This window comes from Portunus trituberculatus, chromosome 49 (assembly GCF_017591435.1).
Source record: "Portunus trituberculatus isolate SZX2019 chromosome 49, ASM1759143v1, whole genome shotgun sequence".
Taxonomy (NCBI): domain Eukaryota; kingdom Metazoa; phylum Arthropoda; class Malacostraca; order Decapoda; family Portunidae; genus Portunus; species Portunus trituberculatus.
The window spans coordinates 21378088-21397483 of record NC_059303.1 but is presented as its reverse complement, the minus strand read 5'-3'; the positions used below and the strand labels follow the sequence as shown (position 1 = coordinate 21397483).

Here is a 19396-nt window from a genome sequence, read left to right as displayed (position 1 = left end):
ATGCAGGATTCCAGACTGTATCTCGTCCTTTTTTTTATTTCTTTTCTGGTCCTGGTCCTCGCTCCTGATCCCATTGCGTTGGGTGGTTCCTGGGTCTTCGTTGCAGACACATGAGATTGATTGCATCCCTGTTGCTCCCATGCACCGCCTCGCCTCCTCTGCTCTTCCTTCCTGCGTAACAGTTTTCTTACATAGCCGGCTCTCGCGTGGATCTGGAGTCGTGGTCACAAGTTCGAGTCAACTCCAGCACTTGCTTCAGTATTGTTTATAGTTTCAAGGTTCCTATCCAGTGTTTCTCTTGGGTATAATGCAGGCTTAGTGTCAAATATTAATAGTATCCTCATAGTTCATTCTTGTAAGTGTTTTAAATTTTAGAAGAGCCCTAATGCATTCTTCCAAGTGTGTCAAAATTGAAGATTAATCAGTAATCTTCGTTTCAGGAAATGGAGAATAATGAGCTCTTACTTGACTCAAGATATATTTTTCCGCAAGAGAAGTAACACTCCCTGGCAACACTAAGCAGCGTTTTATATAATCTATTGCGTGACAAATTAAATAGTTACTCTCATATTACTTGTTGTGGTCTATAAACTATCTGTTTATTTACCAATCCATTTATCTATTATCTCGCTAATACGGATCCATAACTCGATCAAAATCTCTCAATGCCTAACCTCTGAACAATCTGTCACAAAAGCTTTTCCCTTCCACTCACCGTCAACAAGGAACAATCACCTCCATCCATCCATCCATCAGGGAATTGTTTATTAAGAAAAACCTCGCCTTACTAAATCTGTTTCTTTTCGTCCCTACCCATCCCTCCCGATCCGTGCATACCTTAGTCCATGCGCATCCATCCTTAACCATCACTGATAATCCTTCTTATTCCATCCCCATCTCTTCCTCATCCCTTCCAAATTCTTCCCCTCTCCTCCCCCATCCTTCACCTCTCTTTCCTACTGACTACGTACTTCTGAAACGCTATACAACCTATCCCCTTCACTCCTTTCATCTGCACCGCGCCGTGTCCTCCCTTTATCTAGTGCTAATGACATGTTCCCCGCATTTCCAGGAGTGGAGAGAGGTGTGGCGTCGCACGGATACACAAGTCAATCACTGGCCTCCTAACTACTGACGGGGATGGCGGGTGAGTGTGTAGCTGTTGAAACTGAGAAATAGAAAAGGAAGAAAAGGAAGACTAGTACAAGAAAGAACGAACACAAGGAAATGAAGTGAAAAAAAAAAATAGAGTATAAAAAGACTGACTGATACAAGAAATAAGGAATACAATTGAACTATGAAAGATAAGAGAAAGAAAAAAAAATACAGATTGGTGTTAGAAACAAACACAATGGAACGCAAGGCAAAAGAGGGACAAACTGCAGATGTGTTAGTCCTTAAAGGGTTAATCGTGCGGTTACTGTTTAACATACAATGAAAGAAATAGGATCTCACAAACAATGGATTTTCCTCCTCCTCCTCCTCCTCCTCCTCCTCCTCCTCCTCCTCCTCCTCCTCCTCCTCCTCCTCCTCCTCCTCTCCCTCCTCCTCCTCCTCCTCCTCCTCCTCCTATCGAAACTGTCAAGAATACAAAAAAAAATAAATAGATGAAATAGGGCAGAAAATAAAACAAGTTAAATAACCACAACCACCACCACTACCACCACCACTACTACTACTACTACTACTACTACTACTACTACTACTACTACTACTACTACTACTACTACTACTACTACTACTACTACTACTAGCATTACCACTAGAACATGAACAATAAGAATGAAAATAACAGCAGGAAGAAGAGTAACCAGCAAGGCGGTTAGGTAACTCAATTTACACACAAACAGACACACGCAACCCGCACATAATCAAACAAACAACAACGGCATAAAACACACACACACACACACACACACACACACACACACACACACACACACACACACACACACACACACTCGTATATTTCAAAATCTGCAATATTACGTTGTTTTGGTGTGAAGAGTGTGTGGTAGAAAAAATATAAAAAACAATCACCACCACACCACCACCACCACCACCACCACCACCACCACCACCACCAGCATCACCACCACCCTCACCACTACTAACAACAACCTCCACTCTGTATTCATTGCTCTCCACATATGTAATTATCTCAGGGAAAAAAAATAGTACGCTGCTAAAAATAAGTCTATATAACAAATCTCTAAAACTAAAAGCAGACTACAAGGAAAAAAATATGTAAACGAACAGCAAAGGTTAAAGATAATTCATAATTTTACGTAAAAAAACATATTAAGTTTGGAATCATTTAACAATTTTACGAAAACACTAATAAACTAATAATGTCAAAACAAAATTGACATTGAAAACTGAGTGTTCTTCAAAAATATAGTAAAAAAATGTAGGTAATGTATAATGGCACTAAAAATTCTACATTAAAACTGATAATTATTTAAATAAAAGAAAAGAACAAAAATATATATCTTGTAAGGTAAATTGATAAGAAGAACAAATAGTTATAAAGTAAAGACGAACATACATTTACTAGCAATACCTAAGTGAACACGCAGAAGCAGAAAAAAAGAAAAAAGATCATTCGTATTTAAAGGCTCCAAATGACTTATGATAGAATTAATTACTTCTGTGTAAATATTAGCAGCGGGAAACACTGCGCCAGGTCTCTCTGTTGACTCTCCCTGTCGTCATCAGCTCCACCTCACACTCTCCCTCACTCTCACTCCTACTCTTATTCTCTCTCTCTCTCTCTCTCTCTCTCTCTCTCTCTCTCTCTCTCTCGACTTTTCTCCGTACTCTCCCATTCTCACGTTAATTAGTCTATTCCACACCAGGAAAATTCAAGTGCATCTCTCTCTGTCTCTCTCTCTCTCTCTCTCTCTCTCTCTCTCTCTCTCTCTCTCTCTCTCTCTCTCTGGGTTCAGGCGGTTCTGTTTCTATACTTGAACGGCTCGGTTCACCTTTTAGCGTTGCGATAAAGATTCTGGCTCGTCAGTTTCATTGTGAAAGAAGTAACACTTTTTCTCTCGGTAAATTGATGTTGGTCATAAGTCAACTCTAACTCTCTAACTCACTCTCTCTCTCTCTCTCTCTCTCTCTCTCTCTCTCTCTCTCTCTCTCTCTCTCTCTCTCTCTCTCTCTAAATATTTTCACCAAGGAACAAAATCAAATACTCGTAGTAGTTTTTGCTTCTTTAAACTAACAATCACGTCTTCAATAATGCAACTAGGTAATTATTAAGGTCATTTCACATTATCATATTTCACTATCATTTTTTAACTCCTCCTTCCTTCACTCGATTTTATCTGTTTCTTTCACTTAGCACTTCATGTGGGAAACAAAGAGACGAGTACTAAAATTCTTTACATCACCTCTTGACACTTCACTCTGCACTTTAGAATCACTTTGCGTCTTGTTATCGTCAGCACTTATGAATTTCAGTAGTGCTACACGTTAGAGGAAAGTGAGGACAAGTACTCAGTGATCACAAGAGAATAGGACAGTATGGGGTGCGGAAGCTGTCTAATGGGATGCTGATATGACTGGAACGTACTCAGCAGTGTGGTGGAGAAGCTTTACAATATACTGTACGCTACTCTCACGTAATAAACATCAGATTTTTAAGGAAACATCAGAAAACCTCTCCAGTCCACTCCATACTGTAGTCATAAAGAGGCTGAATATTAAGTGAGTCTCAACTATACCTCTTCCCTATCACTCTCAAACTGCTGGAACAATCATTCTTAGTTTCGCTAGTAAAAGATAAAGTGTTCTAGCCAATATTAATCTATTCAAATGAGTGGGCAATTTCGTTATGATGCAAAGCTTCCCCGGATTACGTTAGTTGTGCAGCGTGACAATTGGGCAGCTTAAATTAATATGTTAAGTTGTCAAGATAGATTTCGTGATACTCCCGAACCCCTCTCCCACACTGAGATTTTCATTGGCCATGTTCACGATTCTGGCGATAGTTTGATAAGGAACCCACATATTCAACTTATTCTAGTGATAATTTAACGAGAATCCTGCATCATCAATGAAGAAAAAATTAAAGACAAAACTTGAAAATCCCAATGGAGAGAGAGAGAGAGAGAGAGAGAGAGAGAGAGAGAGAGAGAGAGAGAGAGAGAGAGAGAGAGGGGGAGAAAATGGTTTAAAAGTACAGCCTGAACTGAACACAGCCAAACACTCCACACTCCACTGCCTCCTGCGTGTCTCATACCAGACGCTATTGGAAGCATTCACCTCCCTCCTCCACACCCCTCCCGCTCCCCCCTCCTACCCCAACGGCCCCTACACCTCTAGACCCAATGCCAGGTGTATTTCCAGGAGACTAAAAAGTGTAGTAGTTACGGCAGGGACGCAAAAATAGCTAAATGGAATAGGATTACGGATGCCTTAAAAATACCACTTCGTATTTTTGTCTTGTACTTCCTCCCCCGCACCCCACCAATTCTCTCTCTCTCTCTCTCTCTCTCTCTCTCTCTCTCTCTCTCTCTCTCTCTCTCTCTCTCTTCGTATATCTCTCCATGCCTCTTGTTCTTTTTACCTCTATCCTATCTTTATTCGTTCTCTCTCTACCTCTGGACATCACGCTGACTCTATTTTTAAAGTTATTTTATTCTCTCTCTCTCTCTCTCTCTCTCTCTCTCTCTCTCTCTCTCCATATTCTTTCTGTCTTTAACCATCATCTACCTCCAAATATTCAAATTTACTCGCTCTTCTTTCTATTCCACTCACCACTACAGATTCCTCCCACTTTCTCCCTTCCCTCTCTTCCTTCCCTCCACACCACACCGTCACCACCTTCATTCTTCAAGACCTCTACACATCGGGGTCAGGCCAGCCATTCCCTACCTCCCCCTCTGCTCCAAGACTCATACCAGCACGCTAACCCACGAACCACGAGCCTCACCTTAACTGAAAAATAGTACCACGTCCCGCTGGATTCCGAGCCAGAGACAGAGGCAACAGCATAAGCTCGCCCGTGATTTGTGACCGTGCATTTTTCTTGATTCGCAGCTGGTATTGTTCAGTGATTTGCGAGCGAAATACCTAGCGGGAGACTTCTTTCTCTGTTTTTTTCATGCTTTTTCAGCCTTTTTGTATCAGTTTTCTCCGTGTTCTGATCTCCTGTCCGGATGTTTGACAGGTTAACGAGAACCTGTGAGCCTGCAGTGGTATTTCCCTGGGTGCTGTGAGAGTCTATGTTGCTGCCGGGAAGATAACTTAGTGATATATAACCAGAGAATGTCAGTCCCTCGCCCTCAGACTATCTTGATTTCAGAGGCGATGAGACAAAAAAGCTCACCTTGGGGTCTTCAAGGATAGAGTAAATCAGCCTGATGGAAGTGGAAGGGCGCCACGGGACTAGTACTCACCTGAAAAAGAGAAGAAAGGTAAGGTGAGTAAAATGATAGTCAGATGAATGATTTTATTGTTGGGTGTCAAATATATTCTTGTAGCTCTCTCTCTCTCTCTCTCTCTCTCTCTCTCTCTCTCTCTCTCTCTCTCTCTCTCTCTCTCTCTCTCTCTCTCTCTCTCTCTCTCTCTCTCTCTCCTTCTGTCACACCTCGAGACTTTTTAACAATCTTTCCTTCTGTCATACCTCGAAACTTTCTAACAAAAAAATATTTGTCGAATCCTGTCCATACATTTTTCGAGCTCGCTTATGTACTACGCACGCACACACACACACACACACACACACACACACACACACACACACACACACACACACACACACACACTGGAACAACACTCACAAATCTCTCCACTGGCAACACAATACGAAAACAAAGTCATCGGTACAAGAGGACATCACCACCACCACAACCACCACCCCCAGCACCACTACCATTGCCACCACCAAAGGCTATCTGCTACACATTCCTCTCCTTCACCACAACAACAACTCGGCCCCACCGCATGACACACACACACACACGCACACACACACACACACACACACACACACACACACACACACACACACACACACACACACACACACTGCACTCTCTCCTCCCTCTGTGATTAGTGATTACCCACAAATTTAACATTCTTTATTACTACGATCATGTCTGATAGTATTCAAATCACTATGAAAGGTCAGAAATGATGGGCACACAACATGCATAAGAAAACTGAACTGCACCATGATTTTGTCTTTATAACCTCTAAAATGATTTGAATGAATGGTATAAAGAAAAACAAGGTGAAAAATTTACCAGTGATTGAAGAAATAATTGCGCTGTAGCGAAAAAAGGTGAAATCTTCCTGATAGTCTTAGTACAAATCCACTTCCATCTTTTTATTTCTTTATATTATTCCTCCCCTCCCTCCTCTTTGTCCTCATCATCATCAGCTATCATCACAGACTTCCTACTCTCTGTGACAGCAATAAGTTTTTTTTTTCCCAGAACAGCATTTGTTTAAATGATAACTGAGGAAGTAAATACTTGGTGTGTTAAACTTCCTGCTTGCTTATTTCTTATTTTCGTCTCCCTCTTCATCCTCCTCCTCCTCCTACTCTTACTCTTCTTCCTCCCTGTCTTACTGTCTACACTTTCACTTTCCTCATATCGGGATTTTTCTTATTTCTAATCCTTTTCATTCTTCTTTTCCTCCTTTGGTCCTCTCCCTCCATGTTCTCAGGTTTGTTTCTGTTTCTTCCTTTATCCAAATCTCTTCTGACTCTCCTTCCTTCGTATTCGCTTCCCTTGTTCCTCCTCCTCCTCCTCTTCCTCAATTTTATTCACCACAGTTCTCTACTTTTATTTTCCCTCCCCACTTTCCAACACGACCCTTCTTGCTTCCTCATCTCTCTGATTTTCCTCCCTCCTTCTTACCCTCCTCCTTTCCCTCCTCGTCCTCTTTTCTAGCCCTCCCTTTTTTTCTTCCTCTTCCTTCCTTTACTCTCCACCTTTTACTCTCCCTCCTCCCCCTAACTGTGCAACCCTCCTCCTCCTCCTCCCACTCCTCCTTTCGAGAGAATAAAATTGGCCACAGGTTTTATGTCGGCAGGACCTTTAATCGAGTCTCTAATTACGTGTAAACCATCGTGTAAGACGCCCAATAAAACATGTATGGAGGGGGAACAGGAGAAGAAGGAGAAGGAGGAGGAGGAGGAGGAGGAGGAGGAGGAGGAGGAGGAGGAGGAGGAGGAAGAGGAGGAGGAGGAAAAGGAGGAGGAGGAAAAGGAGGAGGAGGAGGAGGAGGAGGAGGAGGAGGAGGAGGAGGAAGGTAGACGAATGAGGAATAAGAAAAATGAAGGAATAAGATTAATAAGTAAGAAGGAAACGGGGAAAGGAACGTGAAAGGAAGAAGAGGAAAAGGATGAAGGAGAGGAGGAGGAGGACGAATAGGAGGAGGAGGAGGACGAGAGGAGGAGGAGGAGGAGGAGGAGGAGGAGGAGGAGAAGCAAGAGGAGGAGGAGGAGGAGGAGGAGGAGGAGGAGGAGGAGGAGGGGGGGTGGGTTACGACAACTATATATCTTTGTCTAATCTGGAGAGGAACAAAATTGCTATGAGAGAGAGAGAGAGAGAGAGAGAGAGAGAGAGAGAGAGAGAGAGAGTGGGGGGTGATGGTGGTGTTGGTTGTGGTGGAGGAAGCAGTAATAATGGGTTAGTAGTCTTAGCAGTGTTGGGTAATGGTAGCGGCAATAACAACAGCAGATTAACAGTTGTAATAGATTTTTAGTGAGAACAGTTAAGGTTGAGGCAACATTGAGTGGTGGTGGTGGTGGTGGTGGTGGTAATAATAGCTCTGGAATAAGAAAGAAAGTACTGGAGGAGGTGGCTGCGGAAAGGTTTGGAAGTGGTGGTGTTGGCGGTGGTGATGTTGGTGGTGGTGGTGATGTTGGTGGTGGTAGTGTTGGCGAGGGGAGAGCCGCAGTTCCACTCAGCAAATTCAATTTTCTGCTCATTAGCGGCGGGTAGTTGCGTGGGGACTGTTCGGGCATAAAGTTGGTTTTTGTCTGTAATGCGCGCCTTAGCAGGGGAAAAAGGAAGGGAGTTGATCGGGGAGGCGAGATGACGCGAGGAGGGGATGCCTGAGTGTATTCTAAGCTCTCAAAGGAGGCTGGATAGGGCTGCAGGGACGGTAACTGCGTGAGAAAAATGTGAAGAGCAGTTTGCCATTTTACGAGGGGCTGAAGAAGCGACAAGGACTAATAAGAGGCTGTGTAGGTTTGTTTTATGTTCATAACGATAGCTGAATGGGACTAAAAGGAACGGTAGGAGTGAGAAAAGTATCCATTGGTGACCGGAAATTTTTTTTAAAGTTGTAAGAGGAAGAAAACGTTGTTTAAGGCCGGAAAAAAAGAAGTATCTCTACGACTACTATGCGCTCTAAGGGGCAGGTTGAGGCTAATTAGTCGGAATGGGATAAGAAAAGTGTCAAAGGAGTGATAGGGGGTCTTTTTGGGATTAGGTAGGATAGGAGACGGCTAAATGTTTTGAACGCTGAATGAGAGATGAGACTGCGCAGGCACGGCGAAGCGAGGAAAGGTTGTTGTAAGGCTATTTCTCACTCGGCCTAGATCAGGTTGGAGATAAGAGGAGGGGTGGAAAGTCTGTCTATGGTTGTTCTATTCTCCCTACAGGTCTGGATTGGGCTAGAAAGAATAGGAAGAATAGGAAAAAAATGTTATCTAGTATTGTTTGGACTGAGCTAGCTGGGGTGAGCGAAGCGAGATAAAAAACGCTAACGGACACATTCTCCAACTGTTCATATTTCAACATTTAGTTCCAAGTTTAATAAAGAGTGCTGAAAGCTTTCCACCACCCGGCTCTCCTCTTTACCTTCTCGCCTCACGTCTCTTGCTGCTTGTATAGCTTAGCAATGATGTCTTTAGTACCTTCACATATTACGGAAAGAGAAGTACAATTGACGGTGAGAGCAGTGGCAGAAAAGGTTTACCGTCACGTTCCACTGCATCAGACTGACTTTGGTTCTGACTGAGTCTCATTACCGTGGAAGGCAGGTGTGATTGTAATCGATATTCTCTCTCTCTCTTTCTCTCTCTCTCTCTCTCTCTCTCTCTCTCTCTCTCTCTCTCTCTCTCTCTCTTTCTGTGTGTGTGTGTGTGTGTGTGTGTGTGTGTGTGTGTGTGTGTGTGTGTGTGTGTGTGTGTGTGTGTGTGTGTGTGTGTGTGTGTGTGTGTGTGTTTCCAATTCTTAATGAAATCTAAATTATGAAGTAGAAAAGAATAAACAAATTATTCAAAGCCCCAGCTGCATTTACACACACACACACACACACACACACACACACACACACACACACACACACACACACACACACACACACACACACACACACACACACACACACACACACACTGCGCCAAAAGTAATGCTTAAAAGATTAACGAAAACATCAATGCATAATTTACTTAATCCCTTTCACGTCTGATTGTCTACAGCAGTGCTTCTCCCTGTCCCTCCTTTGCCTCGCTTTCCCTCCCCTCCATTAGCTTCACTCCACCTTCAGTTCAATTCATCCTTCACTCATTGGCACTTCACTTGTCTCTTCTTCCATCCCTCCATATTTTCCACTTTCTCCGTCTCTCCTCTCTAACCAGCCTTTAACACACTAGACTCCACTTAACTGCTCTCCCTCTTACTTAATCTCTTCTTCTCTGCAAGCCTCGTACCACTCACTCCACACTCTGCCCCTCGCCATCCACCTCCACGGTCGCAGGAACAGACGTACAACACACAATCCCCCAATTTCTGCTCCAGGAACCTAAGCTGACCGCCAGACTTACTGCAGTGCTCTCGCCTCAGACAGAATCTTATATCAAAGCTCTTCGGTAAATGTTACTGAGCGTCTTCCGTGAATCTTCAATTTGAAACACTTAAGGTTACTCTGTCAGGGGTCGGCCAGGGTCCCCTCAGACACATGAACGATGCTGCTTGTGACGAAAAATTGTAGTAATGATTTAAAGGCAAAGATAAAGGACAGAGTGGGGCGGACTTGTGAGTAGAGGGGTCCAGTTATGTGTACTTCGCGTCTCTGTTTTATTCGTGTTCGTGTGTATTGTTATATGCTGTTCACGGGATTTAGGTGTTGTTTGAGTTGCTGTGTTTTAGTGTGTGGAAAAAGAAAAAGACAAAAGGATGTTTAAGAAAGATCAAAGCGAAAAAACAAGATGAGCGAAGAACATGGTATATAGTGTTCAGGTTACGAGGTATGAAATGTGGAAGAGAAAAGGCAAAAATATAAAGAAACTACTTGGATTTTTTTCAAAAAAATCCAAGGCAGGAAATTGGAAGAGTGAAGAGCATGAAACGTACTGATTACGTCACGAGGTCGAGAAAATACAAAAAATGAAAATAAATAGTACTGAGATTATTGTGAAATAGCTCCAGGAGATGAGAAAATAGAAATGAACATGAGAAGCGCGTTGTTCAGGGCACGAAGTAGAAACTATCCAAGTGAAATAACTTGAAAGCCAAAAGGAAATGACAAAACTAAGGTAGTGAATAAAAAGATTGAAAAGCATGAAATGTACTCTTCAGGTCACAAGATGAAGAAGGTTGAGGAGAAAAGAAAAGAAAACAATGACAGACGAAATTATCGAAAAAAAAACACCACCTTATTATGAAGTACAAGAAAAATAAAATCAAGATTTACCGCTCAGGACACAAGAAACTATGAAGAATACAGAAAATGAGCAAGGAAGGAGAACAGGATGAGTGAAAACCATTACATGTACCGCTGAGCTTACTGAGGTGAAGAACGTGGGGAGTTTAAGAAAATATAACCAAGAGATATGAAGTTTATGAGAGAGAGAGAGAGAGAGAGAGAGAGAGAGAGAGAGAGAGTGTGTGTGTACTGGTCAGAAATTGGAAAATCAGGAGAAAATAAAGTTAATCATAAAAACAGTTTGGGAATCGAGGGACAGAAAGAAAAAAAAAAAAGCTCAATGTGGAGAACAAGTAGAATGAAGATGTATTGGTAAATATACGATTGAAAGAAAGTGTCGGAGAAAAGTCAAGAATGCTAAGAAATTGCTTGAAAGTTATTGAAAAGAGATCAAGGAAGTGTAATAAGAGTGAAGAGCGTTAAATTTACTGCTCAACTTGAGACAAAGTATTATATGGAAGAAAGACACGAACACAAAGACACTAATGAAGAATGAATAAATAATAAAATAATAAATATTACATACAAAGTAATGGACTAGGAAACCAACAAAAAAGAAGTCACAGATGTAACCAAAAAATAAGCCATACTTCCCGACCCAGAGCATGAACGAAACACAACACAACGGAAAATGACGGAACAATTATTAACGAAATGAAACGGAACTTAACTGAACATTCTTTAATGAGCGCATTGAAACAGAACAAGACTGAATAGAGCGAAACGTAACAAAAAATAACCGAACGAAACTTCACAGAACAAAACCAAAATAAAGTAAAGGAAATGAATCATAACTAAAGGGAACGAAACTTGAAGAAACGGAACTGAACGAAACTCAACAACACGGGAGTAAAACAAAAAGGAAAAGGGCAACAACCTTCCCGCATGAAGAACACGTGCATCACAGTTTTACATCACCAACTGTGTCATAAAAAAGAAAAGAAAAGAAAAGAACCCAAGCTCTTATCACATTCCGGCCTCGTTTTCTTGCCATGACCAAGATTTCTTTTACATCACGACACTTAAAATCTTATCAAGACTTCCCATCCTTCCTACCCTATCGTGACTTAACCGTAGTACATGTGTTGCTTAATATTATGCTCCTTAAGAATAACTAACATTAAGGTGTCTCTCAGTTAAGGAGTAATAATCATGAAATGGGTGGAGGAGAGAAAAAGGAAGAGGGGAGAGTTTATTTGTTTCCCACTCTTTTATGGCCTCATTCAGGAATTAAAAAAAAAAAAAAAATGTTGACACGTATTCATCAACTTCAAAAGCAACAAAGATGAGTACTTGAGTTCACTTTAGTGTTTTTTGTTACACCAGTGATCGAAATAACGTTTAGCCCATGACTGGAAGCAACACTCATAGTGGTAATAAAAGTGACATATTATTCACCTCATCTTTCCTCCGAAATGTAAATGCAAATTATGTGTATTTTGAATTTTTTGTTAGTGGTAAGAGTATATCTATTGATTTTGCTATTCATTCAGTCATTTCAGGGACCTTCATCTGTCTTGTATACCATGAAAAATAAAAAAAAAAACAGTGTCAAGAATCTCGAAAACCACGAAGTATATTTAGGTTGTCATGGGTGTTTCTTTTTTCCATTCTGGTAAGCGATTTAACTAAATCTGCCTAGATGCCTGGACTCTTGCCCTTCTTGGAGGTAATGACAGTGCCGACATTTATCACTCCGCCAGGTTAACTCTGCCGCTTTACTCAGAAAGAGAAGACTTTAGGATAAAGTCGTAAGTAAAAGTGTTAGACTACTTAAACACTGTCATTGCTGCTCGTGGAGGTACTGTGCGCGGGATTTGGGTTTCAAGGAGCCTTTAGAGGCACCAATCCGAGGCTTTGAAGAACATCCACTCGGTAAAGTTTCCTAAATGCCACAACAAACGCCATTCGTTACGAGGCATCGTCCGAGCCTTAACTGACAAGATACAACGGGTATTAAGGGCGACGTGTCTTCCAGTACTGCCCACTCAGTCCCAGACTGTTGTGTTAAGCTTGGCAAAGTGTGATAGTCCGTGTTAATTCCTCCCCTCATGTTAAACTCAGGAATTTTTTTTTTTCTCTCACTTTCCATCCGCCAGACACATTTCTCTCGAAGCACAGGTGACAACTTTTCTGGCTTAACAAAGATACACCTGGATATTTTACCTCTCTTCTTTTGACCTCTTGGTATTATTCTGATGTTTTCCTTAATCAATTTCCTTTGGTGAGTGTTTTTGTGCGCCAGTTACGCTGAACTGCATTTACCTGACTGAGTTAATCAAAGACTGCCTTAATTCCCTTCCTTCCTTCCCGCTGTAATCCAGCATTCCTATAAATCTTGCTAATCTTTATTCGAACTTAATCTCCTGGGTCACGGCGACGCCCTTGCACCTTCTTCTCCCTTCCCTTACCTTCCTTCAGGTTCCCCCATCACGGCGGTACATCAGGAAGGGGTGGCCTTCCCTACCTCGTCTTCCTCTCACCCTCCAAGCACTGCAGCTCTCTCTTCTCTCCTTTGGTATAAAGTTATCTCTGTGTCTCCGTTTTTATGTCATTCTGCCTGTTCCCATCTCTCTATTGCTGTCACTAGTAGTTTTCGTCTCCCTATTAATCTTGTCCTTTCTCTCTCTCTCTTCCTCTACTTTTCTGACCCTCTTCCTTCTCGTTCTCCTCTCTCTCTTCCCTTCTCTGGATAATCATGCGTAGCCTTCAGAATGAAACACGAGGACCAACTACTAGGAATCTGGTGACACAACACCAACCACGCTCTGCTCTTCGTTGGGGAGTCAATACGGTCACGGCGAGGTGGTGGTGGTGGTGGCAGTGGTGGTCGTGGTGGTGGAGAGGGAATAGCATAACAATAACAAACAGCTACGTAATTAACACTTCCTGAAAATAACAGCGTAACAAAGCTTATATATTTCCATGTCCATAAGAAAAAAAAAACATGATCAGAATTAGGCCTACGAATATACTTCCCTGATTTGTCACAGTATTAATAACAATAATCAAACCAATAATAGTCACCCTCTGAAAACAACAGCATAATAGGACTACAGGAATCCTAAGCCTACGAGAAAACATATGGGTAGAATTAGGCTTAGTTGTGACAGAGGATAATCTCTTCTTGGCCTCCCTCAGTTACCATTACCAACATACTTAACATCATTGCTACACTATCACTTTTCTCCCTGACTTCCTTTCCCCGCCACCATGACTCTCCATGATCCCACGCACGACAATCACATTCCTGTACCGATCTCTGCACGTCTTTCCTGGACTCTATTCTCAAACATGTCTGTCTGCACCTCGACTATAATTTCAGAGGTTAAGTGACTAGGGTTTTATTTATTTTTTTCGGTTCTAGTGAAAGATAAACAAGATTTTTACATTACTAACAGGAGAAATACTCTTCACAACCCAGCTAATCATCTTTGTGGTTTTCGAAAAAAAGTCATAATAAGATTGCAAAGGGTTAGTGAATAATGGTGTTTGTAGCAGCCCGTCCAACCCACACCGTTCCGGTGACTTTCTATTTCTCTACAGAAAACTAAAAAGTATCAAAAAAATAAAACAAAAAAGAAAGCAAAGATTACCTAAAACGGTATACATTCCTCTGTCTCCTTTCTAACCCACCATATCCAGCAAAAAAAAAAAAAAAGAAAGACTGGAATAAGACAGACAAGGGATATTGGCAAAAATACACAGACACGCCTCCTTCACCCCACTCCTCTTCTCACACCAACCGCTCCCAAGAACAGTACCTTCACATCCCCTCCATTCTTTCTCCTCCAACCCAACCAAAAAACAGTAATTTTTTCTTCCATTGTAACAGAAAAAAAGGGACTTTATGAGGAAGTACTTCACTTTATTCCGTGGTAACAAATAAAGGATAAAAGCAACACAAAACAGGTCATTATTATTCATATGGACTGAAATATTTAGCTGCTTTAGCATTTTTTTTTTCTTTTACTTTTTCAGCCACTTGACTCAATTTATTTATGGGCGAGAGAGGGAGCGTTTATCCTCGAGTGCCTGCTTACGGCCGAGCGACCACTAATGAACGGAATAACAAAAAAAAAAAAAAAAAAAAGAGGAAAAGAAAATCGTGTAGCTTAAAAGGAACGTTAATTTCAGCCTAGTCACTTCATTGATTCTAACTCTCTCTCTCTCTCTCTCTCTCTCTCTCTCTCTCTCTCTCTCTCTCTCTCTCTCTCTCTCTCTCTGTTACTCTGCTATCCTTCCTCCTTCCCTCTCTCCTCTCTCTCCTCTCCATTATACACCAATCCATCCAAGCACACACACACACACACACACACACACACACACACACACACACACACACACACACACACACACACACACACACACACACACACTATATTTCCTCTTACATCTCACCTCCTTCCCTACCCTCCCCCCGCCGTTCAGAACCAAGATAAGAACATGAACCTCCATTCCGGCTCTTTACCCCCAGAGTTAGCGAGGCAGCAAGGTAAGCCTGGATTAATGAGAAGCTCTACCGCGGATTGATAAACTTGACCATCTCTATCCCGGGACGAAAACTGGCTGGGACATGTAGAGGGATCATCTCAAGCTTGGGAGGTCTGAGAGGAGAGATGAAGGGATAGGAAGGGGATATGGTGAAAGGGGATAGGAGGGTGGAGGATTGGAGGAGTTACTGGATAGTGGGTAGAGGATTGGAAGGTTATAGTGAGTGGCATGGGTTAGGGATAAGGAAAGCAGAAAATAGGAAGGCAATGTTGAGGAGTAAGAAGGTAATATGAAAGGATGGGAAGAGATTGGAAAGGAATAGGGATTGGATGGAAAGATGAGGTGATGTGGCAGAGAGAGAGAGAGAGAGAGAGAGAGAGAGAGAGAGAGAGAGAGAGAGAGAGAGAGAGAGAGAGAGAGTGAGTCCTCCACCCCGTACATTCTTTTTTCTTGTGTGTTCTGTCTCAGTCAATTCCCTTTCAATAATGAATTTTGTCTAGTAAACCACACAAGCGTTACGCCGTCCTGCAGGTAAGCACGCCAGGTGTTACCCAGACAACCTCAGAAGGAAAACTAAACATCCACGACCTAACGACAGGAAAATGACAATGAATAATTTTGTTATGTACTGTACCATCATACATATTTTTCAGAGGGATATCAGAAACACACACAAACACTGTGATGTGGTCTCAGTCCTACCTGAAGATCGGTCTATGAGCTCTGAGATCGCTCCGTAATGGGGAAGACTGGCTGGGTGACCAGCAGACGACCGAGGTGAATTACACACACACACACACACACACACACACACACACACACACATATTCACAGCGCTTCAATTTCACATTTATCTGCCTCGATGGCGCAGTAGGCAGCGCGTGAGTCTCATAATCTCAAGGTCGTGAGTTCGATCCTCACTCGGGGCAGAAATATTTTTACACGCCGAGCAGCGCACTGGCTGGCAACCTCTGCTCACACCTAGAAATGCAGTTTTGAATCACGCAGACGGCGCGGCAGAAAGACAAGTATTTAAATGTGCAGCTCTGCTTAGCAGTACAAACAGCAGGCAGGCACGGGATATGAGTCAAGGGTTGTGACCTCTTTGTCCCAGCGTGTGACACGTATGACATTTAACTGGCATTATTAAAATTGAACCTGAACCTTAAAAAAAAGGGAAAAAAGTTGCGCAAGTGCATATGGATGGTATTTGTGTAAACTTGCACTAACGTCACCTGAAGAATAGATTTTCCTTTCAATGCCTCTAAAACTCAATTCTTCCATCCATCAACTCGACACAACATTCCAGACAACTACCCCCTCTTCTTCAATGACACTCAACTTTGTCTCCCTCTTTCAAAATGAATATCCTCGATCTGTCCTTTACTCATAATCTTAACTGGAAACTTCACATCTCATCTCTTGCTAAAACAGCTTCTATGAAGTTAGGCGTTCTGAGGTGTCTATGCCAGTTTTTCTTTCCCCTCTAACTGCTTACTCTATATAAGGGCCTTATCCGTCCCTATATGGAGTACTCTTCGCATGTTTGAGGGGGTTCCAGTTACACAGTTTTACTAGATAGGGTGGAATCAAAAGCTTTTCGTCTCATCAACTCCCCTTCTCTGACTAACTGTCTTCAGCCTCTTTCTCATCGCCGAAATGTTGCATCTCTCTCTATTTTTTATCGTTATTTTCATGCTAACTGCTCTACTGATCTTGCTAACTGCATGCTTGCCCTCCTCCTGCGGCCTCGCTGCACAAGGCTTTCTTCTTCCTCTCATCCCTGTTCTGTCCAACTCTCTAACGCAAGAGTTAATTAGTACTCTCAGTCATTCATACCTTTCACTGGTAAACTCTGGAACTCTCTCCCTGCATCTGTATTTCCGACTTTCTACAACTTGTCTTCTTTAAGAGGGAGGTATCGAGGCATTTGCTCCCTAATTTTGACTGACGTTTATTCCTTTGTAGACAGCCAGCACTCAAGTGGGCATTTTTTTCAATCTTTTCTCTTTTTTTGCCCTTGGCTGGCTGTCTTCCCTTCATAAAAAAAAGCCATTTTCCCAATACAACAGCATGGCAACGACCACATGGCGCGCACACATCAAGTTGCGGAGGTCAAGGTACAAAGTATGCATCTTTAAAATCTCATTAACATCTCCAAAATAATAGAAAATAAAAATCTTTTTATATATCACAGCGCATTTTAGCAATACTTTTACAGCTCTATCGTGACAATGACCATAACTCAAAAACTAGACATTAAAGGATAAGGTTACGAAAAATATGGGTAAGCTACCGTTCGCAAAGATCCATTATTTTAGAAACTTCCCATAACACTGCATCAAGAGGGCTACACCGTGCACTAAGATATAATGACAAAGATACGAAAGTTTGTTTAATAAAGCGTTCTTGTGTATGCCCTCATTAACATCACCTGTAGAATATAAGATTTCCCTTTACTCTAGCATCACTTCCACAACACCATCATAGCAACGACAGTAAACCAAATACAGTCTAAAGGATGAAGTTACGAAAGGTTGTGGTATAAAGTGCGCCTGTGCGACATAAACCCTCCATGATACCCACGCTTAATACTTGACGAAGAGCTGCAGCGAAATTCTGAGGAAAGCTGCACCGTAACCCGGCATTAGGGCGCCGCGACACCCGCACGACAGCCCTGGAGTGACCACGACGCGCATAATCACAGTCTAAGTTTAATTACCAACGAGCCACGCCGGAGGTAGTGAGGGAGTGAGGGAGGAGCCGTGGCCGGACCGCTTAAGGAAACATGAAACTCGTACACCTCATCTTCTTCCTCCTAGTGCTCATCCTGGTCCTCATCCTACTCTGACTCCTCCTACATCCTGCATCCTCTCACATTGAAAGATTGCATTATTAATCTCTCTCTCTCTCTCTCTCTCTCTCTCTCTCTCTCTCTCTCTCTCTCTCTCTCTCTCTCTCTCTCTCTCTCTCTCTCTCTCTCTCTCACTATGATTTTTTTTTCTGAAGATTACAGGAAAAATAAGTCAAGTCCCGTTCATCACTAAACACGTAAAGCTTTCAAACAAAAATGTTACTAGACTAATAAAAAGACACATGGACTCTCAGACCCCTCAATCACAGCTGGTTAAATACAAGCGACAAAATGAAATGTTTATGTTCGTAAGTTTCGTCCAGTACTAGACAGGTACAGATTTTATGAATTCACTAAAAAATTAATCAATAATATAAACAAATAGACAAATAAATAAATAGATAGAATACTACTATTGTCAGTATTATTGCTACTACTAATGATAATGAAAAAAAAATGATAAACCCACATAACCTCACCTTGAAATACTAAAAATGCAATCTTTACCAGTACATCACTAAGTCTCGTCCAACAGTAAATAGATCAAGCTTTCAAGAAATAAAATCCCAACAACCACACAGAGACCAGGTTAAATACGAAGCGAGACAAATGTTTAGCAATACAACGCCCGAATCTCCTGCAGCACTAAACAGGAAAAGCTTTCAAGATAAGTCAAGTGTGGCAGTCTTTGCATGATGTATGAGAGCGGACCCACGACACTCGCCATCTTGGTAAATGTTAAAGTCCAAAGTGACAAGCAGGATCTGAGTGAAGGCAGCGTGAGGTTGGCTTGGCTGGCCGGTTAGGTTGTTGGCTTGGCTGGTCCCCTTATCTGTACAGCACTGCATAGAGTTTTGGTGTGATGACTTTTTTCTTTTACTGGAGAATCTTTTATGGGTACAGCGATTAGTGTTTAGCGGGGGCGTTTTGTTAGTGTTGTTGCTGTGGTGGTAGTGGTGGTGGTGGTGGTTATTATAATTAATTATTATTTTTTGTTATTATTATCATTATTATTATTATTATTATTATTATTATTATTATTATTATTATTATTGTTGTTGTTATCTTCATTATTATTATTATTATTATTATTATTATTATTATTATTATTATTATTATTATTATTATTATTATTATTATTATTATCAATGTTATTAGTAGTAGTATTTTGTCATTATTATTATTATTATTATTATTATTATTATTATTATTATTATCATTATTATTATGATGATGATGATGATGATGAAAGGAAGATAAGAGAAAGTAGTGAACGGAAGAGAGAAAAGAGGAAAGAAATTAAAAAAAGACAAACAAGAGAAATAAGGATAAGATAAAAGAAAAACGAGGAAAAAGCTTGCAAACATACAA

At 41.6% G+C, this 19396-nt stretch overlaps 1 protein-coding gene and 1 non-coding gene across 4 annotated transcripts in view; one reads left to right on the top strand and one right to left on the bottom strand.

Annotated features, from left to right (window-relative positions):
* Positions 1 to 19396, bottom strand: part of LOC123499058 (connectin-like) — an 831458-nt gene that overhangs the window by 336564 nt on the left and 475498 nt on the right. The gene's annotated exons all lie outside the window — the stretch shown is intronic.
* Positions 16028 to 16100, top strand: Trnam-cau. Its single transcript has one exon. It is a non-coding gene; the product is annotated as a tRNA-Met (tRNA).